This window comes from Macaca mulatta, chromosome X (genome assembly GCF_049350105.2).
Source record: "Macaca mulatta isolate MMU2019108-1 chromosome X, T2T-MMU8v2.0, whole genome shotgun sequence".
Classification (NCBI taxonomy): domain Eukaryota; kingdom Metazoa; phylum Chordata; class Mammalia; order Primates; family Cercopithecidae; genus Macaca; species Macaca mulatta.
Window position 1 is genome coordinate 116,892,091 of NC_133426.1, and position 22,519 is coordinate 116,914,609.

A 22,519-nucleotide genomic window follows, 5' to 3' on the forward strand; every position below is an offset into this window, starting at 1 on the left:
CCTGTCACAAATAAAAAAAAAAGTACGAGGCATTCAGGCTTGACTGCTAAATTGCAGTTGCTCTATGCTTCAAGAAATGGAAAAAAGATTAATATTAGCATTTACTGAGCCCATATCCCGGCCCGCGGGATAGTCGAAGCAGGCCCTGGAGGAGGGGGTGGGAATTTGGGGAACAAGAGATACGAGAAATGGAGACAAGACAGTGCTCTGATCAAGTCTCTTTTAATGGCGGTAATGCAGTGCCTTATATACACTTGGAGGGAAAGGGGTTGGGCCAAGGCGAAGATGATCTCATCGCAGAGGGCGTGACCAAGTAGGTATTGGTTTCTCTGGTCGAACGTCATGTTGCACCTGCGCTGTCAGGTAGTAATTTTCGCGGGCGCGGGAAAAATAGGTGAAGAAGCAGGAAGAGCGCCATCTTTTATGAGGTATTAATACAGGGAAAAAAGGCAAAGATAGGGAGAAGGTGTGGGGTGGAAATGAATATAGCTCAGGCGTTTTTAATTGTCAGTTATTATTCGCTATGGCCGGGGCGTGCAGCTCCGGACAGGTCCCCCTTTTAATTATTTTATGATGAGAAAACGACCCCTCGGGAACTGCGCCTGTCTTAGGTTGGGTCAACTCATCCCCACCTTCTAGGCCCGTCATGGGATAAGGCAGCAGCAAGGGCGGCCCTCCTGTCTTAGGCTCCGATGGAGATAGTGTCCTCTTACCCGTCATTGACTGTCCAGTTCAGCACACAGGAGAGGTGGTCTTATTAAGGCAAATAAGACTCACCATTTTCAGTCATCTCAAGGGGATGATAATGGACCTGTATAGGTTTGGCCTGGAAGGCCTCGATTTGTTGTCTGACGAATGCCATAAGCTTATTAAAGATTATAGGCCCGAGAGTGAGAAAGAGTAGAAGAGTAAGTAAAGGACCAAGAAATGGCAGGAGATAGGGGAGAAGTCCATCGAGTCCAGTCCACAAGGGATTAGCGACCAGACCTTTTCTGCGCTCTTCTAGTTCTTCCTGTAAAGTCTTTATCTTATCTCTGATGATTCCGGATTTGTTGGCGTAAAAACAGCACTTTTCATTTCCATGACTGGTCTGGCATTAGGTAAGCTGTCTTGCCCGAGCAAGTCACCTGGGTGATTCTGTCTGACGGAGGTTCAGATACCTGTCCCCCTCTGCAATCACAAGGCTGACCGTATTGTTTTCGTAATAATTCTCTTGCCTTACGAGGGTCACCAAAACCTGCATAGACTGTCACTATGTTATATAGAGCGATTATTCTCCAAAGGAATCTCATGTTAGGCTTCATTTTCTGAAAAACAAGAAAGAAAGAACTTCTCAGGGAGATTTATCTTCCCTGGACTGACAATGGTTATGATTTATTTGTCTTACCAATCTTTCAGGCAGCCATCTGGCTGCATCATTTTTTGTGAGAAGATGCATACTGAGCCTCTTCCCCAAATTAAAACTGGATCGGGGCCATGCCATGAATTATCAAGTGGATCTTTCCATTTTACCATTGCAAACTGTTTTTGAGATTCAGGATGCCAGAAACGATTGGCAGCCGATTTTCCATGACTGTCCAAATTTAAAAAATTAAGGATAAACAGGGCATGATTGAGTATGTTTCTAGGGGTACCCTTCACGGGGTACCAGCTCCCCCCTTTTAATTTTGTGATAACAGTTTTTAAAGATAGATGAGCTCTTTCTATTATACCTTGTCCTTGGGGATTGTAGGGAATACCTGTGGTATGTTTAATTTGTAGGGTATTACAGAATTGTAAAAAGGTTTTGGCTATATAACCAGGGCCATTGTCTGTTTTGATTTGTTTGGGTATTCCTAAAATAGAAAAGCAGTGCAATAAATGAGCTATGACATGTTTGGTGGCCTCTCCTGTTTGGAGAGTTGCACTGATGAATCCACTATAGGTGTCTATGCATACATGGATATATTTTACTTGACCGAATTCTAAGTGGTGAGTAACGTCCATTTGCCAAATTTCGTTGGGGATGAGTCCTCGGGGGTTAACTCCTAGATAGGGAACAGGCAAATACGTTATGCAGTTGGCGCATTGTTTATTTGTCGAGCTTGTTCTCTGGTAAGTTTAAACATGAGTCTTAAGGTTTGGGCGTTTAAATGATGCAAGGCATGTGCTTTTTGTGCTTGTTGCAAATTGTCTGTAGTGACTGTGGCTATGATTTTTGTTGCCGCGTCAGCTGTTGCGTTACCTTGTGTTAAAGGTCCCGGTAATCCTGAATGTGCTCTAATATGCCCAAGAAAAAAGGGAGTAGTCCTTTTTCGAATAAGTTGTTGACATTGTAAAAATAGGTCAGCTGTGTCTGAAATATGTTTAATTTGAGGCACAGTCTCTAAGAGGGGTATTGAATGAGCCAGATAGGTGCTGTCTGTGTAAATGTTAAGTGGCTGACAAGGAAAAGCTGATAGTGCTGCAATTATAGCTTGCAATTCGACCAGCTGAGCTGACGTATAAGTGGTCTGGAATTTAACGACTACATTATTATAAGTGTAAGCGGCAAGTCCTGTGGAAGATCCATCAGTGAAAATTAGTAATGCGTCATTGAGAGGTTCTTTGCTGGTAATATGGGGAAACACAAACGCATGAAGTTTACAAAATTGAATAAGTTTGTTAGGTGGGTAATGGTTGTCAATTGAGCCAGTGTAAGAAGCGCAAGCAATTGGCCAGGCTTCCGTATTTTGTAATAGCCAATGAATGTGTGATTGAGTGTAGGGCTGTATAATGGTAGAGGGTTCTATTCCAAAGTATTTTCTACTGTTTTCTCTTCCCAAGATAATTAGATCAGCTATGGCATCATAATAAGGCAACAAAACCTTTTTAGGGGAGGAGGGCAGGTGTACCCACATAATGGGATTGTTCTGCCAAAATAGGCCAGTAGGGGTTATTGTTGTGTTAAAAATAAGGAATATTAATGGCTGAGAATAATCAATACTGGTAACAAATTGTGTTGCAATGGCATGTTCTACCTGTTGGAGTGCCATTAATGCTTCTTTAGTAATGGACCTAGGAGATTTTGGATTTGAGTCTCCTTTTAATATATCGAAAAGAGGTTTTAACTCTCCTGTAGTGAGTTTTAAGTACGGTCGAAGCCAATTTATGTCTCCCAGTAATTTTTGGAAATCATTTAAAGTTTTTAAATGATCACGACGTATAACGGCCTTTTGATTAATGATTTTGGGTCCATTAATTTGAAAACCAAGATAGGTGTATGGATCTTGTAATTGTACCTTTTCTGGGGCTATTTGTAGTCCAGCTGCTGCTAACTCTTGTTTGAGTTGAGCAAAGCACTATAAGACTTGTTCGCCAATTTCTCCTGCTATTAAAATATCATCCATATAATGTATAATATACATTTGTGCCCACGTTTTTCTGACTGGCTCTATAGCAGCAGCTACATATTTTTGACACAAGGTAGGACTATTAGCCATACCCTGAGGTAAGACTTTCCATTGATAGCGTTTCATTGGTTGTTTAAAATTTGTAGATGGAAGACTAAAGGCAAATCTTTTTTGGTCAGCAGGATGAAGGGGAATTGTAAAAAAGCAATCTTTAAGGTCAATAATGATTTTAAAATATTTTTGAGGAATCGCAACCGGTGAAGGTAATCCTGGTTGTAAGGCACCCATAAGGATCATAGTGATATTTACTGCTCTTAAATCTTGTAAACACAAAGCATGCCTACAAGACCAAAAACCTCATCACCTGGGTACATGGTAGATAAGTAAATAATGGTCTGCACCCCAGACGCAGCAAATCAGAAACTTGGAGGGCAGAGCTCTGCAAGCTGTGATTGAACAAGCCTCCCAGGTGAGTTTCATGCACACTGAAGGCTGAAACTCAATGAGAACCATTGTTTTAACCAATTAAAATACAATCTTCAGGTGGTTCATATACACTGCCAAAATTGAGAAAGCTTGAGAATCACTGAATAGTAATAATTATTTTCAGATGGTACTCGACAAATTTACAAAAACTGCAAACATGCAAGACCCGCCCAGCCATCTGCACATCCACTGGGATCCACTCCCACGATCACCCTCAAGGGAAATGAGACCCTCCTCCGTATCTTGCGGAGGCTTTGCAAGGTTAGAACAGGAGCTCACCTTTAAAATATGCTCTGTCTGAGCGACCGCAGCCACGACCCGCGGATCGACCTCCTTCCTATCTATTAAATCTCTAATGAGGTTCCAATAAGAGAAAACGGTCACAGGAATTTTTTCTGGCCCAAAAGTATTATAATAGTCCTGAAGACAATCCCCTACTCTACGCCATATTTTGATATCAATAGTTCCTTCCTGTGGGAACCAAGGGCAAATATCTTTTACAAAATCAAAAAATTTAAACGAGTCATTACCTTTAACCTTTACTCCTCGTATCTTTAAAGCCTCTTTTAATTGTCCTACATATATTTGATGCTGGCTTAATTCTTGTCCCATTTCGGACGCCTCACTTACCTTCGATTCAGACGCGGCAGGTTCCCGCGGTGATCAGTTTAATTCTTTTTGTCTTTGTTAGCGGTCGACCATCCTTTGGCGTCCTCTTCCTCACAGTGTCCCTCGTTTCCAGGTCCCTGTTCGGGCGCCACGTATCCCGGCCCGCGGGATAGTCGAAGCAGGCCCTGGAGGAGGGGGTGGGAATTTGGGGAACAAGAGATACGAGAAATGGAGACAAGACAGTGCTCTGATCAAGTCTCTTTTAATGGCGGTAATGCAGTGCCTTATATACACTTGGAGGGAAAGGGGTTGGGCCAAGGCGAAGATGATCTCATCGCAGAGGGCGTGACCAAGTAGGTATTGGTTTCTCTGGTCGAACGTCATGTTGCACCTGCGCTGTCAGGTAGTAATTTTCGCGGGCGCGGGAAAAATAGGTGAAGAAGAAGCAGGAAGAGCGCCATCTTTTATGAGGTATTAATACAGGGAAAAAAGGCAAAGATAGGGAGAAGGTGTGGGGTGGAAATGAATATAGCTCAGGCGTTTTTAATCGTCAGTTATTATTCGCTATGGCTGGGGCGTGCAGCTCCGGACAAGCCCATACTATTTTCCAGGTAATTTACATATATATTATTCAGTTCTCGTAAGAACCCCATTTTACATATGAGGAAACTGAGGTTTAGATCAGATTAAACGACTTGCTCCGAGTTACATCATTTGTAAGTGCTAAAGCTAAACCTGTGTACTTTACTTTAATACACAGCCTCCTGGAGTAAGTGGTCTGGAAAGGCTTCATGAAGAAAGAAAGCCTGAGCCAAGCCTTGAAGGATGGTTAGAATGTGCATGCAAATTGCATAGGAAGGAGGCTGTTCAAGCTAAGGGAACACATGGCCGTGGAGGCAGAAAATAGTCAACCAAGTATTGAGATTCTGAAGAGCAGGGTGGGAGTCACGGATTCCAGTTGTACACAGAGACATTACCACTTACCTGCAAATCACGAGAAGACACTGTTTCTGTCATGTCTCTTAACCCTTACAGTATTTAGATTTTGTGTACATTTCCTATCTTTTCAACCTCCACAAATAATAATTTCTTATATGTGGATGGGACTTTGGAATCAGAATAGCTCTTTTACACATATCTCACCCTAGTGTAGTTGTTAAGGGGATTGGCTCAGGAATCAGATTCTCTAGGTTCATGTTCTGGCTGGGCCACTCTCTTGTGTGTGTGGTGTGTGTGTGTGTGTGTGTGCGCGCGCGTGTGTGTGTTTAGGGGGGGCAGGGGTGGGAGACAGAGAAAACACAAGGAGAACAAACTTGGGCAAGTTACTTATCCTCTGTGGGCCTCAGTTCTCTCATCTATAAAATGGGGGTGATAATAGTGCCTATTTCATAAAGCTGTTGTGAGGATTAAGTTAGTTAATGTGTGTAAAGCAAATAGCATTGCACCGTTAGCCATTATTAGTCTTTGATCCTCACCAGAACCCTGTGAAGTGTGTATTAGCATGTCCATTTTACAGACTGAGCCTTAGAAAGTTTAAGTAACCTGTACGGAGGGGCACACAGGAAGTGCCGGAACTAGCATGGAAACTTTGGTCTTTCTGATACCAAAGGTCATCGTACCAAAGGAAGGTTTGGTCTTCTTCTTTCCTAGTTATTGAGATTGATTTTTAAGTATTCAGCTATATGACTGCCTTTTGGTAAATTTTATACAGTATCTATTAGCAATTTGGGGGCTCAATTTTACTTTTAGGATTTTTTTGTTACAAAAATAGTAGATGCCCATGACTATAGTAACAATAATATATGGTATATTTCTTTTTTTTAATTTTGCATTTATTTTTATTAAAATTGTATTTCTTCCTTATCTAAATACTGATTTATGTCTTTTCAGTCTTTCCTCTTTTTTTTTTATTATTATAAGTTCTAGGGTACATGTGTATAACGTGCAGGTTTGTTACATATGCATACTTGTGCCATGTTGGTGTGCTGCACCCATCAACTCGTCAGCACCCATCAACTCGTTTCAAAGTAGCTAGAAGAGAGGACTTGAAATGTTTCTAACACATAGAAATGACAAATACTCAAGGGGATAGATACCCCAAATACCCTGACTTGATAATTGCACATTGTATGCATTCAATAAATACTCAGATGTACCCCATACATCTCTAAAATATTATGTATCCATAAAAGGAAAAAGATTTTTTTTAAAATGAGATATGTGAAATATAATGAATTATTTCAGATAAGTTCTAGGAAAAAAAATAATACATGGTCATTGAAAAGTAACTTAGAGGACTATAAAGAAAAAGCTAATCATTTTACTAGCTTTCAGTCCTGTTGCCTCAAGGGTAAATTGTGTTAAAAATATCTTTTTACACTTATCCTTTGCTTGTACATGCAGATAAAGATTTTCATATTTCTAGGATTGTTGGTTTATTTGGGTTCCAGCTTCTTACACACTTGGAATTCTACTATAAATACTACTCCAGTGTATTTCTTTCTCTCTCTTTTTTTTTTTTTTTTTTTGATGTCTCATTCTGCCACCCAGGCTGGAGTGCAGTGGTGTGATCTCGGCTCACTGCAACCTTTGCCTGTCAGGTTCAAGCAATTCTCCTGTCTCAGCCTCCCAAGTAGCTGGGATCACAGGCATGTGCCACCATGCCCGGCTAATTTTTGTATTTTAATCAGAGGTGGGGTCTTACCATGTTGGCCAAGCTGGTCTTGAACTCCTGACCTCAAATGATCCACCTGCCTTGGCCTCCCAAAGTGCTGTGATTATAGGCGTGAGCCACCACGCCTGGCCCAGTATATTTCTTTGTTTAACTTAAACACTAGATAATCAGTAATCTCTTCAGGCATGGACATAACTCATTTCATCCATAGTTTGGTTGGACTATATATTCATATATTCCGCCCATTCTCTGTGGGTAAGGACAATATCTTTTTTCTTTCAAGTGAGCAGTTTAATAGGATAAAAATATTGAGGACCACTGAACTACTTCAAACCCCTCATGTTACACAAAAAATAGACACAGAGAGGTTTGTTCCAGGGTCCACTGTTAGATAATGGTAAGCTGAAGTACAGACTTAGAATTCCCATTTGTTTACTTCAAATCCAGGACTCTTTTCTGCTTTGCCATTCTCATTCTTCCCGAGTTCTGAAGACCATAGTTTCCACAGAGTGCATGTGCAAGTGGATTATGCCTGGACACCAAATTCCAAATGTTCGAGTACACATCATTTCAGTACACACACATGTGGCTGGTGTCCTTTCCAACCTTTGCCAAAATACCCCCTCACTTTATGAGGTAAAATCTGTAATGACGTCAAAGTCTAATGAACCAAGCAGTGGATTGTAGAGCATGGATGGAGATCAATAATAAATACTTCAAAGTTCAAAAATGGCAACATTTAATTCATTTTGAATTGACTTGTAGAAAGCCCCATTGGAGCTGAGGACAAGTGTTTTTTGTTTTGTCGCTGACCCCCACATAGCCTGGTACTTAGCGCATGGTAGGTATCTACAGATAGAATAAATGAATTCATCAGCCAACCGGAACTTCTATGTTGCTTAGGGAAATTCTGGGGATCCCTCTCACATATGTCCTGGGATCTTGGGTGCGAAGACAGAGGGGTGATAGATAATATTTTGTTCCAGGAGAATTATTTTTTTCAACCACCTAAAATAATCCCATTTTCTTGATTACAACAAGAGACATATTTACTGTTGAAAATTTGTGAAATATAGAAAAGTATAAATTTAAAAATAATCATCACTAATGCAAAGGTGATTATTTTTCTGGACATCGAAAAACAAAAAGGAGGAGGCTTTGTGCCTTTGTCTTTATACACTTATGTATCATTTCTTTACAGAAGTAATATATGTTCAAAACAGAAAAAAATAGAGGCCAGGTGCAGTGGCTCCCACCTGTAATCCCAGCACTTTGGGAGGGCAAGGTAGGAGGACTTAAGCACAGGAGTTTGAAACAAGCCTGGGCAACATAAGGAGATGCCATTTCTTGAAGAAAGGAAGGAAGGGAGGGGAGGGGAAGGAAAAATAGAATAAAACAAATCATTGAGCAGTAACAGCTGTTAACATTGTTTGTTACATATTCTGGAAGTCTCTTTGTCTCTGCATAGATGTTAAGAGTTTATAGTGTAGTGGTCAGAAGTACCAATCCTGGAACCAGCTGGTCTGTGGTTTTATGGCTGGCTCTTCTGCCTGTAGCTGTGTGACCTTGAGTAAGATACCTAACCTTGCTGACCTCATTTTCTTATCTGTGCAATGGTGCTTGGTTGAACGGAGATGATGTGTGGTAAGCACTTAGCCCAGTGCCTGGCACATAGGAAGTGACCAATAAGTGTCAGATGCTGTTGTTTTTACTACTATTACTAATATTATCCTAAACACTGAGGAGGTACATGCCCTTGTTGATGTTAGTCTTGAGAGCTTTGGCCCCAGCTCCCTGAGCTTTTCAGTGCTGGTAACGTGAAGGGGGCTTTGTTTCTGCATTAGCCTTGCTGAGTGAGATTAAAATTCCCAGGCAGGCTTTCCTATCCACATTGACTAACACTGCCTTTGTTTTTCACATTTGTTTCATTGACAGCCTGTTTGATTAGGGAACTGGCCAATCTGCTTTTCTCCCTCCTGACAGGTGAATTGGGCCCACTCCTTTATGGGTTTTCAAATAAAATGTCCAGGCCTTTTAGGTTTGTCAGTAGGCCCAAGCCCTTCAGCCCATTTAGGGAGTGGCAGCAGTGAGTGCCAGGCAGCAGCCTGTTTGCCTCCAGAGCTTACTAGTTTGCCTTGGCCCTTGTTTGCCTTGGCCCTGTCTTCCTAAAAATCACATTAGAAGGAACAGCCTCTGGCAGTCTTCCCCAATGTCTTGTCTCTCCACCTTGAGCCACTACTTCAAGCAGTGTTTCTTTGTGCAATAGAAGCCTTATCTAGTGAGTGCTTTCACTCCTTAGTCTGTGGATCAGTGGTTCTCAACGCTGGCTGCACAATTAGTATCCCCAGAGCCACTTTCAAAACACACATATTTTAAAATTATACATTATTTTATTTTTGGCACCTAATAATTGCACATATTTTGGAGGTACATTGTGATATTTAGATACAGATAGTGTGCGAAGATCAAATCAATCTTGTTAGCATATCTGTCACCTGAAGCATTTATCATTTCTTTGTATTGGGAATATTCAAATCCTCTCCTAGCTATTGGAAAATATACAATACATTATTGTTAACTATAGCCACCCTACATGGCTATAGGACATTATACCTTATTCCTTCGATCTAGCTATAGTTTTGTATCTGTTAACCAACCTCCCTATCTCCACCCTCCCCAGCCTCTAGTAACCACCATTCTACTCTCCCCTTCTATGACATTAACTTTGTTAGCTCTGGCATATAAGTGAGAACATGTGGTACTTATCTTTCTGCACATACTCATTTTTTAAAAGCACTCCAGGCAATTCCAATGTGTGCAACCAGGGCAGCTCTGCTGTACACTTTGTTCTAGTTCTGCCCTGCCACTGGCTGGAACTTGGGGCTTTGAAGGATTTAATTTCACCATATTAAACATCAGTTTCCCCAGTTTTCAAATGGGATTTGTAAAATTTGCCCTCTCTACCTTTCAGATAAGTTATAAAGAAAAAATAACAGAGATAACAAAAGATAACAGTGGAAAGATAACAAAGAGCTTTGGAAAGTTAAAAGCATTACACAAATGAGCACTTGCCTTGTTCTCTGACTTCAGTCACAACTTTTTGGGAAGGGGGTTTAATTGAGATATCATTTACAAATGAAAAGTTTATCCTTTTAAAATATACAATTCAGTGGTTTTTAATATATTCACAGAGTTGTTCAACTAGCACCACAGTCTAATTTTAGAACACTTGCATCACCCCAAAAAGAAACTGCGTAAACATTAGCATCATCCCTATTCCTTCTCTCCTTGTTCCAGACCCAGGAAACCACTAATCTACTTTCCGTCTCTATGGATTTGCCTATTCTGGACATTTCATGTAAATGTAACCATACAATATGGCATTTTGTGACTGGCTTCTTTCACTCAGCACAGTGTTTTCAGGGTTCATCCATGTTGTTGCATGTATCAGTACTTCATTCCTTTTTCTGGCTGAATAATATTCGTGTGTATTATATATCACATTTTGTTTAGCCATTCGTCAGTTAGTGTGCATTTGGGTTGGTTCTACCTTTTGGCTATTGTGAATATGCTTCTGTGAACATTTGTATAAAGCTATCTGTTTGAATGTCTGCTTTGGAGTATGTACCTAGAAGTAGAATTGCTGGGTCAAATGATAACTCAGTGTTTAACCTTTAGAGTAACTGCCAGACTATTTTCCAAAGTGGCTATACCATTTTATATGTCCATGAGCAATTAATGAGCATTCCAGGTTCTCAGCATCCTCACTACCACTTGTTATTGTGTCTTTTTTTATTATAGCCATTCTAGAGAGTATGATGTGGTAGAGGTTGAGTATCTGTTATCCAAAATGCTTACAACTAGAAGTGTTTCAGATGTTGGAATGCTGCACTTTATACTTACCAGTTGAGCCTCCCTAGTCTGAAAATCTGAAGTGCTTGAATGAGCATTCTTTTGAGCATCACTTCAGTACTCAAAAAGTTTTGTATTCAGGAACATTTCAGATTTCGGATTTTTGAATGGTATTTCTCCGATAACTAATGATGTTGGACACTTTTTCATGTACTTATTAGCCATTATATGTCTTTTTGGAGAAGTATCTTTTCAAATCCTTTCCCAAGTTTTAATTGGGTTGTTTTCATCGTTCAGTTATAAGTGTTCTTTCTGGATATTAGACCCTTATCTGATATATAATTTGAAGTATTTTTCTCCCATTCTGTGGGTTATCATTGCATTTGCTTGATTGTATCCTTTGAGGCACAAAATATTTTAATTTTGATAAAGTCTCATTTCTCTATTTTTGATTTGGCTGCTTGTGCTTTTGGTATCATATCTAAGGAACTGTTGCCTAGTCCAAGATCATGAAGATGTATGACTGTTTTCTTCTAAGAGTTGCATAGTGTTGGCTCTTACATGTAGGTCTGTGATCCATTTTGAGTAAATCTTTACGTGTAGTGTGAGGAGGGGGTCCAAATTCATTTTTTTTTCATGTGGATATCCAGTTGTCCCAGCACCATTTGTGGAAAAGACTCTTCTATCCAGCCCCATTGAAATATCTTGGTATCCTTTTTAAAAATCAATGAAAAATAAATGTGAAGGTTTATTTTTAGACCCTCAGTTCTGTCTCATTTCTCTATATGTCTATCCATATGCCAGCACCACACTGTCTTGATTGCTATAGCTTTGTAGAAAGCTTTGAAACTGAGTGTGCTTTGTAACAAGATCTTCTAGGGATTAGTGTGTGTGTGTGAAAGTTGAAAAGGGCTGGAAAGCAAAGTTGAGAGAAAGCAAAATGAGCAATATAGTATTGAGATGATAAGGCCCAGGGGAATTGACTAGCCTAAGGCCACATAGCCAGTGAGTGGCAGATCTTGGATCAGCACTCAGGTCTTCTGACTTCCACATCAGTGCTCTTTCCACCTCCCCTGTTGCATAACTACTGAATGAGATGCCTTTGGTTAATGGACACTCTGAGCAAGAGACTTCAGGGTTATTTAAGCAACTGAACTTTGCTCAGACCCTCATCTGTAAAACAGAAACATTACCTCCATCACTGGCTGGGCCTGGTGGTTCATGCCTGTAACTGCAACACTTTGGGAGGCTCAGGAGGAAGGATCACTTGAGCCGAAGTGTTAAGACCAAAGTGAGATCCTGTCTGTACAAAAAATAAAATAAAATAATTAGCCAGGCATGGTGGCATGTGCCTGTAGTCCCAGCTAGTCATAAGGCTGATGTGGGAGGGTCAGTTGAGCCCAGGAGTTTGAGACCAGACTGGCCAACATAGTGAGACTGGTCTCTACCAAAAATTTTTTTTTTTTAATTAGCCAGGCATGGTGGTATGTGTCTGTAGTCTCACCTACTTGGGAGGCTGAGACAGGAGGATCATTTGAGCGTAACAGTTCAAGGTTGCCATGAGCCAGGATCATGCTATACACTCCAGTGTGGGTGACAGAGTGAGACCCTGTAATAAGAAATGGAAGGCAGGCAGGCAGGCAGGCAGGCAGGCTGGAGAGAAAGAGGGAAGCAGGGAGGGAGGGAGAGAGGTACATCATGGTTATTAAGAGGATTCAGTGAAATAATCCTTTGTTGGGTACCAACTGGCAAGATGAATGCAGTTTTCCATTGCATTAAAAGAATTGGGGGGTAGGCAGAGCTCCCTCTGAGGCCCATCTTTTACCTCAACAGGTGGCCTGCCAACCTCCCCTTAGGTCCCACACACCTAGGACCTTGAGTGGAGTGCACTGAGACTTTAGGGCAAACTGAGGGTTTCTTTAGAAAGTCCAAGGGAAGAGTGATCATTCTGGGTCCCAGCACTGCATGGGTGCCGGTTGAGGAAGCTTTGGTGGTAGGATCGGGCCAGAGGAGCTAACACAGGAAAGAAGTTTGGGGTGGAAAAACTGTGTAAGCTAGGAGGTCCTATGATGTAGTGGATAAGAACAGGAGTGTATGTGTATAATTTTATATTGTAGAAAATTGAAAATATACACAAAAGTAGAAAAAATGTTCCCTAATGCATCTGTCACCTAGTTTCAATGATTGTCACCACATAGCCCATCTTTTTTTTTTTTAACAATACACCTCACTCCACCGCAAATCCACTCCACCCCCAACACAAACACCTATCCCTGGATTATTTGGAAGAAAATCTCATGTAATTTTAACTGTAAATATTTCATTTTGCATCTCTAAAATGTAAGGACACAGTAAAAAAAAAAAAAACACATTACAATACCATTATCATACCTATAATAACTAGCAATAATTCCTTAATATCATCAAAGACACCTAGTCAGCAGAGCACAGGCTTTTAATCTAGCCAAATCACTGTTCCAGTCTTCCTTCTACAGCGTCAATAGCCTGTCTCAGAGCCTGTTTTACATTGTAAAATGAGGATGGTCGTAACAATTCCTGAATCTTTAATAAGGTGATGCATGTAAAGTACTTACCACAATGTCTGATACAAAGTAGTAAGTGCTCAATAAAGGTTAGCTAAGATTATTTATTAATAATAGTAGAAAATATTTGAGTTGCTCTTAAGGTGCTTTTGAGTATAGCTTTGACTTAGAATCAAGAGGCAGATTTGGAGCCCAGCGAAATGATTGTTGCGGGGAGGAATAACGACAAAAGCGAAACAAACAAAAAAACTTCCAAAGTGGCTGAAAAGACAGCACTAGTATAAATTGGGAAGTGGAGCTGGAGATGATGGTGTCCTGGTAATTTTCTTCCACTGTATGTAGTTTGTTCCCCCTGCAATTCCCCTGGAGGAGAGAGGAGAACTGGCTCGGGTGGGGGTTGCAAATACTAGAAAGTATTCTGGGCAAGAAGGGGCACTGCAATTCAAGGGCTGGGGGCCTGCAGAGTCCTGGCTCAGGAGATGAAGTCTCAGGTTCCCTGGGCTCATGGGCCTAAAGCCCCACATTGTGGGGAATGGTCTGAGTGACTCTGTTTCTGTGCATAGAGTCTGGAGGCATGAGGTGGGCTCCATCGTGTTAGAAATGTTCCCCTTGCTCAGGAATGGCCTTGCTCTCTGCTGCCAGTTCCAGGCATCAGCTGAAAGCTTTTTAATAAAAATGGAACCCAAAGGAGATGTGATAAGGTATCTGATTTTAACCTGAAGTGAGAGAACACCAGATGTTTCATTCTGTCTGAGGGTTTGAGAGAGGAAAAGCAATTAGCAGCTGCTACTGATTTAGCGACAGACACCTGCTAAATGAAAATCTGCAAAACTGGCCAGGCTTGGCAGCAGAAGCGCATACACTGCTTCTCACGCATTTCCGGGAATTGTAAATTATGTTGGCTCAAATGGCAGGGCGAGGGGGCTTCCAGTGAAGCTGAACATGCTCATCTAGACCATGAGTGTGTTTTTCTAAGATGGCAGTAACTTAGAAATGGCTATTTGGTTGGTGGATGGAGAGGACAAGATGAGAATGAATCTTCCACAAGCTGCCTGGTTCCTCTCTGCTGCTGGCCTGGCTCACAGGTTGCCCTCTAGGAGTCGTCCTATAGCTGCCCTCTGGGGACAGATAGGGCTGACAGAAGGACAAGGGAATCCTGCCTCCCCTCTCCTGCTGATCCAGAGCACATCTCTCCCTGCCACAGAAGACAGTAAGTCTCAAAGCAGGAGGAACACCCAACTCTTGACTCACAGCAGCTCCTGCTCTGGGACAGTTACAGACTGTTGGCTTTAGCAGTGATCTGGAGAGTTTGAACTTTGCTTTGGCTGGGAAAGAGACTTATCCATAGCCTACTGCCTTTCAGGATTCTTTTCTAAGGGGTCATCAATGCCTGCTCTCCACTTCTATTTTCTCAAGGCCCACAGTGGAGCACAAACAACGGAAACATAGGAATCCATGAAGAGCGCTTTAGCAATCTCCTGGGACACTGCTTCTGTCCTGTCTTTTAGCCCTTATAATTTATAGTTTAGATTTTACATGTGTTTCCTATCTTTTCAACCTTTTCTAATAAGAATTCCTTACATGTGGATGGGACTTCGCAACCAGCAAATCTCACCCTAGTGTAGTTGTTGAGGATGAGCTCAGGGATTTTCTAGAAAATAAACCTATTTTCTAGGTTTATTTCCTGGCTGGGCCACTCCTCTCTCTCTCTCTCTCTCTCTCTCTCTCTCTCTCTGTGTGTGTGTGTGTTGGTGGGAAGAACATAAGGTTCTTCATGGAGTGGGTGTTCAATATATGACTGACTGAAGAGAAGGTCAATTTGTAAGTCATCTAGGTGGTACTGAAAGAATTGAGCAACTCCCATTTGTGCCTTATGCCACATGCACTGTACATAACTGTGTCTTGGTCTCCAAACTAGGCCAGAGGTCAACTGTAATTTGGGCCAAAGGTGCCTTCTGTTTCCAGTCTTGAGCAAGGGAATGGCAGCTCTCCATATCTAGCAGGGTCCAGGGGGTGCTGTTGGCAGATACATGGTGAGAGCTGTCCTGAGGACGTACCATCCGGAGTCTCGTCCTGGCAAGGTATTTTAGTGTAGTTAAAGGCTCAACTCCTAGCCAGGTGCGGTGGCTCCAGCACTTTGAGAGACTGAGGTGGGCAGATCACCTGAGGTCGGGAGTTCGAGACCAGCCTGACCAACATAGAGAAACCCTGTCTGTACTAAAAATACAAAAATTAGCCGGGCATGGTGGTGCATTCCTGTAATCCCAACTACCCAGGAGGCTGAGGCAGGAGAATCTCTTGAACCGGGGAGGCGGAGGTTGCGGTGAGCCGAAATTGCACCATTGCACTCCAGCCTGGGCAACAAGAGCAAAACTCCATCTCAAACAAAGCAAAACAAAACAACCACAACTCAACTCCTGCTTCCGAAGATGGAAGTGAGGGAAGATTCGTTTTTCTTTAACTGAGTAGGCCCTTAGCTGAGATATACAGACATGTTTTAATTTCACTAACTCCTCCCCACAGTGTAGGAGGGGGAAAGGAACAGCAAGTAGTCCAGGGTAGAGGAAGAGCTAGGGTCCCCACACTCCAGCCAAAATTGGGGGAGCTCCACCTCCTCTGATCAGAGGAGAGACAGGATTCTCATCACCTCCTTCCAAGAACTAAAATAACCACAGCACAAATATGGGTCTTGTATCAGCAAGCTGCCTTTGAAAGAGGACCAGGGACCCTGCGTATGATAGAGCATGCTAGGTGCACTCATGGTCCTTATACAAGCAGCCAGGTATGCATGAGATGGGCCCTGCATGCACAAATTACCCATTGGTCCACTAAACGTATGTTCCTAAAAACCCATTATGGTCTGAAGAGTTCGGACTGGTATGGATGCAAAAATTCAGATAACCCCTAAGCAATAAAAGTACTTATTTTTCTTTAGAATCTAAGACCCGTAACTAATTTGAAGAATACTCTGGTGACCAAAGGGAGAATGCCTCTTCAAAAGATTGCTTTTATCTGGAGGTTGCAGGCCTTGCATAGGATCGCCCTCCCCAGCCCCCAAGGACTCTGTTAATGAAGGGGTTTGGGTAGGGCTTGAGCCTCTGCTCCCTCAAAATTTCAGCATACACACAAAAGAGCCTAGTTCTCGGCACAGATGTGACTACTGTGTGTCACTTGGATGCCACATTTCAGGGCAGGTTCATTCATAATACAGATAAAATGTTACTGCATTTTATCCTCTGTTGTTGCTTTGAAAAGTCAGTGGTCAGCCTTTTTACTCCTTTGAAAGTCATCTTTTCAGGTCACTTTTGAGGGTTTTTTGTTGTTGTTGTTTGGTGTTCTGCAATTTTGTTATATGTTTCAGTATTGATGTGTTCTTTCTTATTCTGTTTGGGAGTCTTTGGGCTTCTTGTGTGTGGGTATATATCATTCATCAGGTTTCAGAATATATTCTCAGCTGTTATAACTTCAAACTCTGCCTCTGTTCCATTCTCTTCTTCTGGGACCACATTTTAGAGATATATTTGTCCATCTTACTGTGTCTTCTTATCTCTTAATCTTTCTTTGATATTTTCTAATTTGTCTTACTGTATTGCACTTTGGCTAATTTCCTCAGCTGTATATTCCATTTTATTATTTATCTCTTTAGTTAATTCTATCCATTGAGTTTTTATTTCAATTATTATATTTTTAATTTTTTTCAAACATACAAAACAGTCTGTAAGTAATTTTATTATCTGCAGTCTTTGAATTTCTGTTTTCAGGATTCCTAGCTTGTTTCCTTGTGTATTTAAGTTTTCTTTGTTTTAAATATTATTGTTGTTGCTTTACTGTAGGTTGCTTATTTTCCTTGGGATTTTACTTATGGGAAGTTTTTGACTCCTGGTTTCCTCTAGAAAGGATCTGTCTTCCTTCTTGCTAGGCACCTGACAGCTGCCATTCTGGAATCATGCTAAATGAAATTCTTGACCTCAGGTTTTTTGATTACCCAAGTAGTGTACATTCACTTTTCAAATACACATGATGGCTGGCTTGCAGTTCCAAGTTTTTATTGGAGATAACCTAGTTCCTTTCGCTGTTACTCCAACCCAATGTGAAGATTTGGCAGTAGATTTTCCTTACTGTCCTAGGTGGCAGGAGTAATTTGTATTTCTAGTATACCTTTACACTGAAGTGTAGCTTTTTTGGGGGTCCCAGCTTTATGAGAGTTATCTCCTTTCAGACTCTTTGGGCTATCTTGACCTTTGTCCTCTATCCCTTATGCCCTGTGAAGCTATGAAAAATCAAAGCTCAAGTTCAGCTGGCTTAGCAAATCTACTTCGGGTGAAAATTGGATGCAATATCCCACTTATGTCTCTGGGTTCCCACTTTCACTTTTTTTCTGGCTAGAAAATTCCTTGTGTATTTGACAGTTCATAGATTGAAAAAAAAATTTTTTAATATTTTATCCAGGACTTTTGGATATTTTCAGTGGTAGATTTGTTTAAGAACTAGCCTTTTATGTGCTCAGAAATGAACATCTGGGTCTTGTTTTCCAACCCTTTTATAGCTATGTCCTTACTTTCAGGAGCAACCAGGAGGACATTCTAATTCTATTCATTGGTTGTCAGTGCTCTCCTGAAATATCTCTAAATAAGTTGATAAATACCTACCATGTATCTAGTATTGTGCTAAGTTCTATGAAATGTCAGGAAGCCCATGTAGCTTCTCATGTAGCTAACAGAACATTGGCAGTGGTGGCCTTAAGTCCTTGGAACACTGATTTAAACCATATTTTCATTTCAGAACCCTTTTAAGCCCTAGAAATTAGCATTTGGAATGATGTGGTTGTAATACTGTAAGGTACATAAAGGCAGAGGCCATTTGTATCTTGTTTATAATAGTTGGCACATAGTAGATGCTCAATAAATAATGTGTATCTGGGAGGTCATGGAGGCAGATTCCAGTGCTGATCAGTTCCCATGGCAATTTAATTAGAATATTCCAGATCCATGCTCACAGGTGTGGAGGAAAAAGAATATCTCAATAGCAGGAGGTCAAACCATCATGTATTTGGGTCATTTGTATATCAAGTTTCAAAGTCAAGGGTCTCCTCTCTACCATAAAGGGCCTCAGGGCACATGTAGATAGTATAAGTCGGTGATTAAGAACATGGACTCTGGAGTCAGACTGCCCATTTTCATCCTGGCTCTGTAAGTTACCTTGGGTCAGTTACTTAATCTCTTTGTGTCTCAATTTTCTTAGGTGTAAAAGGTGGATGGTAGAACCTATCTTAGAGAGTTGTTGTAAGAATTAGCTACTACATACCAAGTATTTAGGACAATGCCTGGCAGAGAAGTGCCATGTACTAATAATTATTACTTATTATTTCTATTATTATTATCTCCTTTGTTGTTTTGAACACCAGTCACATCATAAAAAAATACATTCTCCTGGGAGTTATCTGTCATTTCTATATGGAAATATTCTGAGTTTTCACATCTATGCCTTAGAATTTTGAGGCCTGCCCTACTGGAGTATTTCTCCAGGTATGGGTTGAATACCTCTGTATCCACATTGTTTTTTAGTGAAATATATTTAAATACAGGTTGCTGGGCCCCATCCCAGTTGGTCCAAAGAAATTTCTTTCTCTAAAACTCTGTGATGAAAATAAAGATTCTATACATTCTCTGTGTGTTAGGTTAGCCAGGAACTGCTGCAGGTTTAAGTTGACCATCCTTCAGTGCTGATGGAAAATCTGGGAGCAGGCTTGGAGCCTGAGAAGACATAGAGAATTGGAGAGTTAAACAGAAGGGAAGACAAGAAAGAAGTCAAAAGAAGTGACCAGAGTGTACTCAGGTCAGGAGATGGTCAAATCCCATCCATCTCTGGTGGCCTCCAGGGGATATGGGACTTTTGCTTTCCCTTGATTTAGGTATTTATGAACCTGGCTCCAACTTAAAGCAGAGGTCATGGGGATTGTTAGGGGGAGATGTTGGACATAACAGGCCAGGGAAGCCTGCCTCACAAATGACTGCCAGGCCCAGTGGCTGCCTTTAAGCAATGACCCCCAGGGAGTAGATTAACCAGATTCCCTTCTTGGCAGATGGTGGGGTGAGGGGTTAGGCTGAGTGCCCTTGAGCTGTTTTGACTGGCCTGAAAGCCAAATCCAGATGCTTTCCTGCTTGCCTTTGCTCTAGTGCTAGTGGAGGGTTGGCTTTTATATCAATCACGCCATCTGATGCTGAAGTCTTTTAAAGGCATTACAATATGGGTGGAGGGTAACATAGACTACCTGGGCAGATGAAGGGCTGTGAGTTTAGCACCTTTCCTCTCATACCTACTGCTCTACATGGCCTAAGTTTTCTGGGTGGAATCTGTAACCCAGGGTAGAGGAAAATGATGTGTTGGTCCTGTCATTGGTGGAAAGGGGTCTCGTTGAGCCCCTTGTTCCACTACCTAAGCAGGAATGTTAGGCCTGGGCAAGTCAGTGTGCAGGCACAGTTTGGCCTCCACGTACAAGCCAATTTTCTTTTGACTTGCAGCTGCCCTGGTTCCTCGGTAGGCTTTTGAACCATCTCTCTGTTTAATTAGACTTTCCTCTGAGTTCTGTGGAGAGATCTGTACAAATACTAACTTTCCCTTATTGAGTAAAATGTCAAATAATGTGTTCAGGGCTAGACTTCGAAGTCCTGAAACACCATCTTGTATACTCAAAACGCCTTTCTTCCGTATGAAATTCAACCTTTGTCTCAGTTTGAAGAACTGGTAAATAAATTTGCATTTTGTGAATTCGGAGTTCCCTGGGTCCACTTTGATGGCTAGGTAGTACCTATATTATGGTAGCTAGGTAGCGTAAGGCCTTCCGTTTTCATAGTAGACTCTATTTCTTTTTCATCAGGGAGCAGCCTGAAGTATGGAACAGATAATAATGGTTAAGATGATGGGTTCTGGAGCCAGGTTCCCTGAGTTCAAATGCTGGCTGAGACACTTAATAAACCCGAGACCGTAGGCAAATTATTTCACTGAAACCCTATCCCTTTTTCTTTTAAAATGGACCTTGGATACACATAATTGGAATAATCATATTTCTAATCCTTGACTCATTTCATGCTGCACCATTCGTCCATGTATAGCCTGCTTTAATTTTATTTATTTGTACATTTACTTTTTTATGGATAATATGACAACTGTGAGCCCAACTTAAGAATTAGCCACATTGATGAGAACTCAGTCTACCTGTGCGCTGCTCCCCTAATTCTGCTCTCTATCTCCCTCTCCACCCTGAAGGAATTGCTGGCCTGAATTTTGGTTATTATTCTTTTGCTCTTTTGGAGTTTTATCTCTCTCATATGCACAAAGATATTTATATTCATATTGATATGGATATATAGATATATACATGTAGATATATATTCCTAAATAAGATATTACTTGGTTGTTTTTCTGGCCCTCATTAAAAGAGTATTATGTTTTAGATAGTTTTCTGGGACTTGCTTATTTTACTCATCATTATATTAGTATGGTTAATTCCTGCCACTGAGTATAACTGTAGTTACAATTTCACTGTGGCATCACATTTCATCATGTGAATATACCACAGTGTATTTCTCCAGTCTCCTTGGGATGGGTTTTTGGTCATTTCCAATATTTTACTATCATGAAAAATTCCTCTGTGCCTTAGTTTTCTCATGTTCAAATTGGGGAATAACCATAGGAGCTACCACATAAGGGTGTTATGAAGATAAAAGAAGTTAATAGTTGTAAAGTGCTTAGAACAAGACCTTGATCATAGCATATTGTTGGTCCGTGTATTGGTTTGTTAGGGCTGCTATGACAAATATCACAGACTGGGTGGCTTGAAAAACAGAAATTTATTTCCTCACAGTTCTGGAGGCTAGAATTCTAAACTCAAGGTGCTGGCAGGGTTGGTTTCTTCTGAGGGTCTCTCTTTTCCACCAGTCAATGGCTATCTTCTCCCAATGTCTTTGTAGGGTTTTTTTCTCTGTGTCCGTCTGTGTTGTAATCTCTTCTTCTTCTTCTTCTTCTTTTTTTCTTTTTAGTTGGAGTCTTGCTCTGTTGCCCAGGCTGGAGTGCAATGGCACGATCTCAGCTCACAGCAACCTCCACCTCTCAGATTCAAGCAATTCTCGTGCCTCAGCCTCCCGAGTAGCTGAGATTACAAGCACCTGCCACCACGCCTGGCTAATTTTTGTATTTTTAGTAGAGACAGGGTTTCACCATATTGGCCAGCCTGGTCTTGAACTTCTGACCTCAGGTGATCCACACGCCTCAGCCTCCCAGAGTGCTGGGATTACAGGCGTGAGCCACTGTGCCCCAGCCTGTAATCTCTTCTTATGAGGACACTGGTCATATTGGATTAGGACCCACCCATATGACCTCATTTTACCTTAATTACCTTAATTACCTTTACTATCTCCAAATACAGTCACATTCTGAGGTACTGAGGGTGAGGAATTCAATGTATGAATTTGGGGAGAGACACAATTCAGGCCATAAGAGTCAGTAAGTATTCATTATGACCATCATTCTCTTCACCCTCCTCCTTATCATGAAAGCTCAAGAAAATGTAACAGACTTAGTTATGACATATCCCCTAGGAACACTATTATGTGAGCTGTTATTATTATTCTTAGGCAGACCAAACACCAGAGCTTCCTTCCCTGCCTTTTCAGAAATGACTTTTGATACCAGCAACAAGTATTCAAAAGTGGTACTTTGTGGTTTCATAAGATGATAGGCAGCAGCTCCTTGAGTCAGTTAGATGTAGGAGGAGGAGAGTGAGGAGGTTTCATTTTCATCTTGGTTAAAAGAAACAGCTAAGTGAGCTCTTGTAGAGTATCTAATGGTATACAGACTCAAAATTACCACTTGGTAAAGTTCTGTGGATTTTCCTGAAAGAGGCAGGCAGGTCCGGGCTGTTATAGTTTTCAAACCAGGAAATACGCTTGCACAAGTGACTGTGCCACCAGAACAAACAGCATCTT

General features: G+C 41.3%; 1 protein-coding gene and 1 long non-coding RNA gene across 26 annotated transcripts in view; one reads left to right on the plus strand and one right to left on the minus strand.

Moving 5' to 3' along the window:
- The window catches only part of TMEM164 (transmembrane protein 164), a 345,939-nt gene that overhangs the window by 116,144 nt on the left and 207,276 nt on the right, over positions 1-22,519 (plus strand). The window lies entirely within an intron of this gene.
- On the minus strand, positions 207-21,346 carry LOC144338464 (uncharacterized). Its single transcript, XR_013412658.1, has 2 exons — positions 4,488-21,346; positions 207-1,307 (listed from the first exon to the last, which is right to left on the minus strand). It is a non-coding gene; the product is annotated as an uncharacterized LOC144338464 (long non-coding RNA).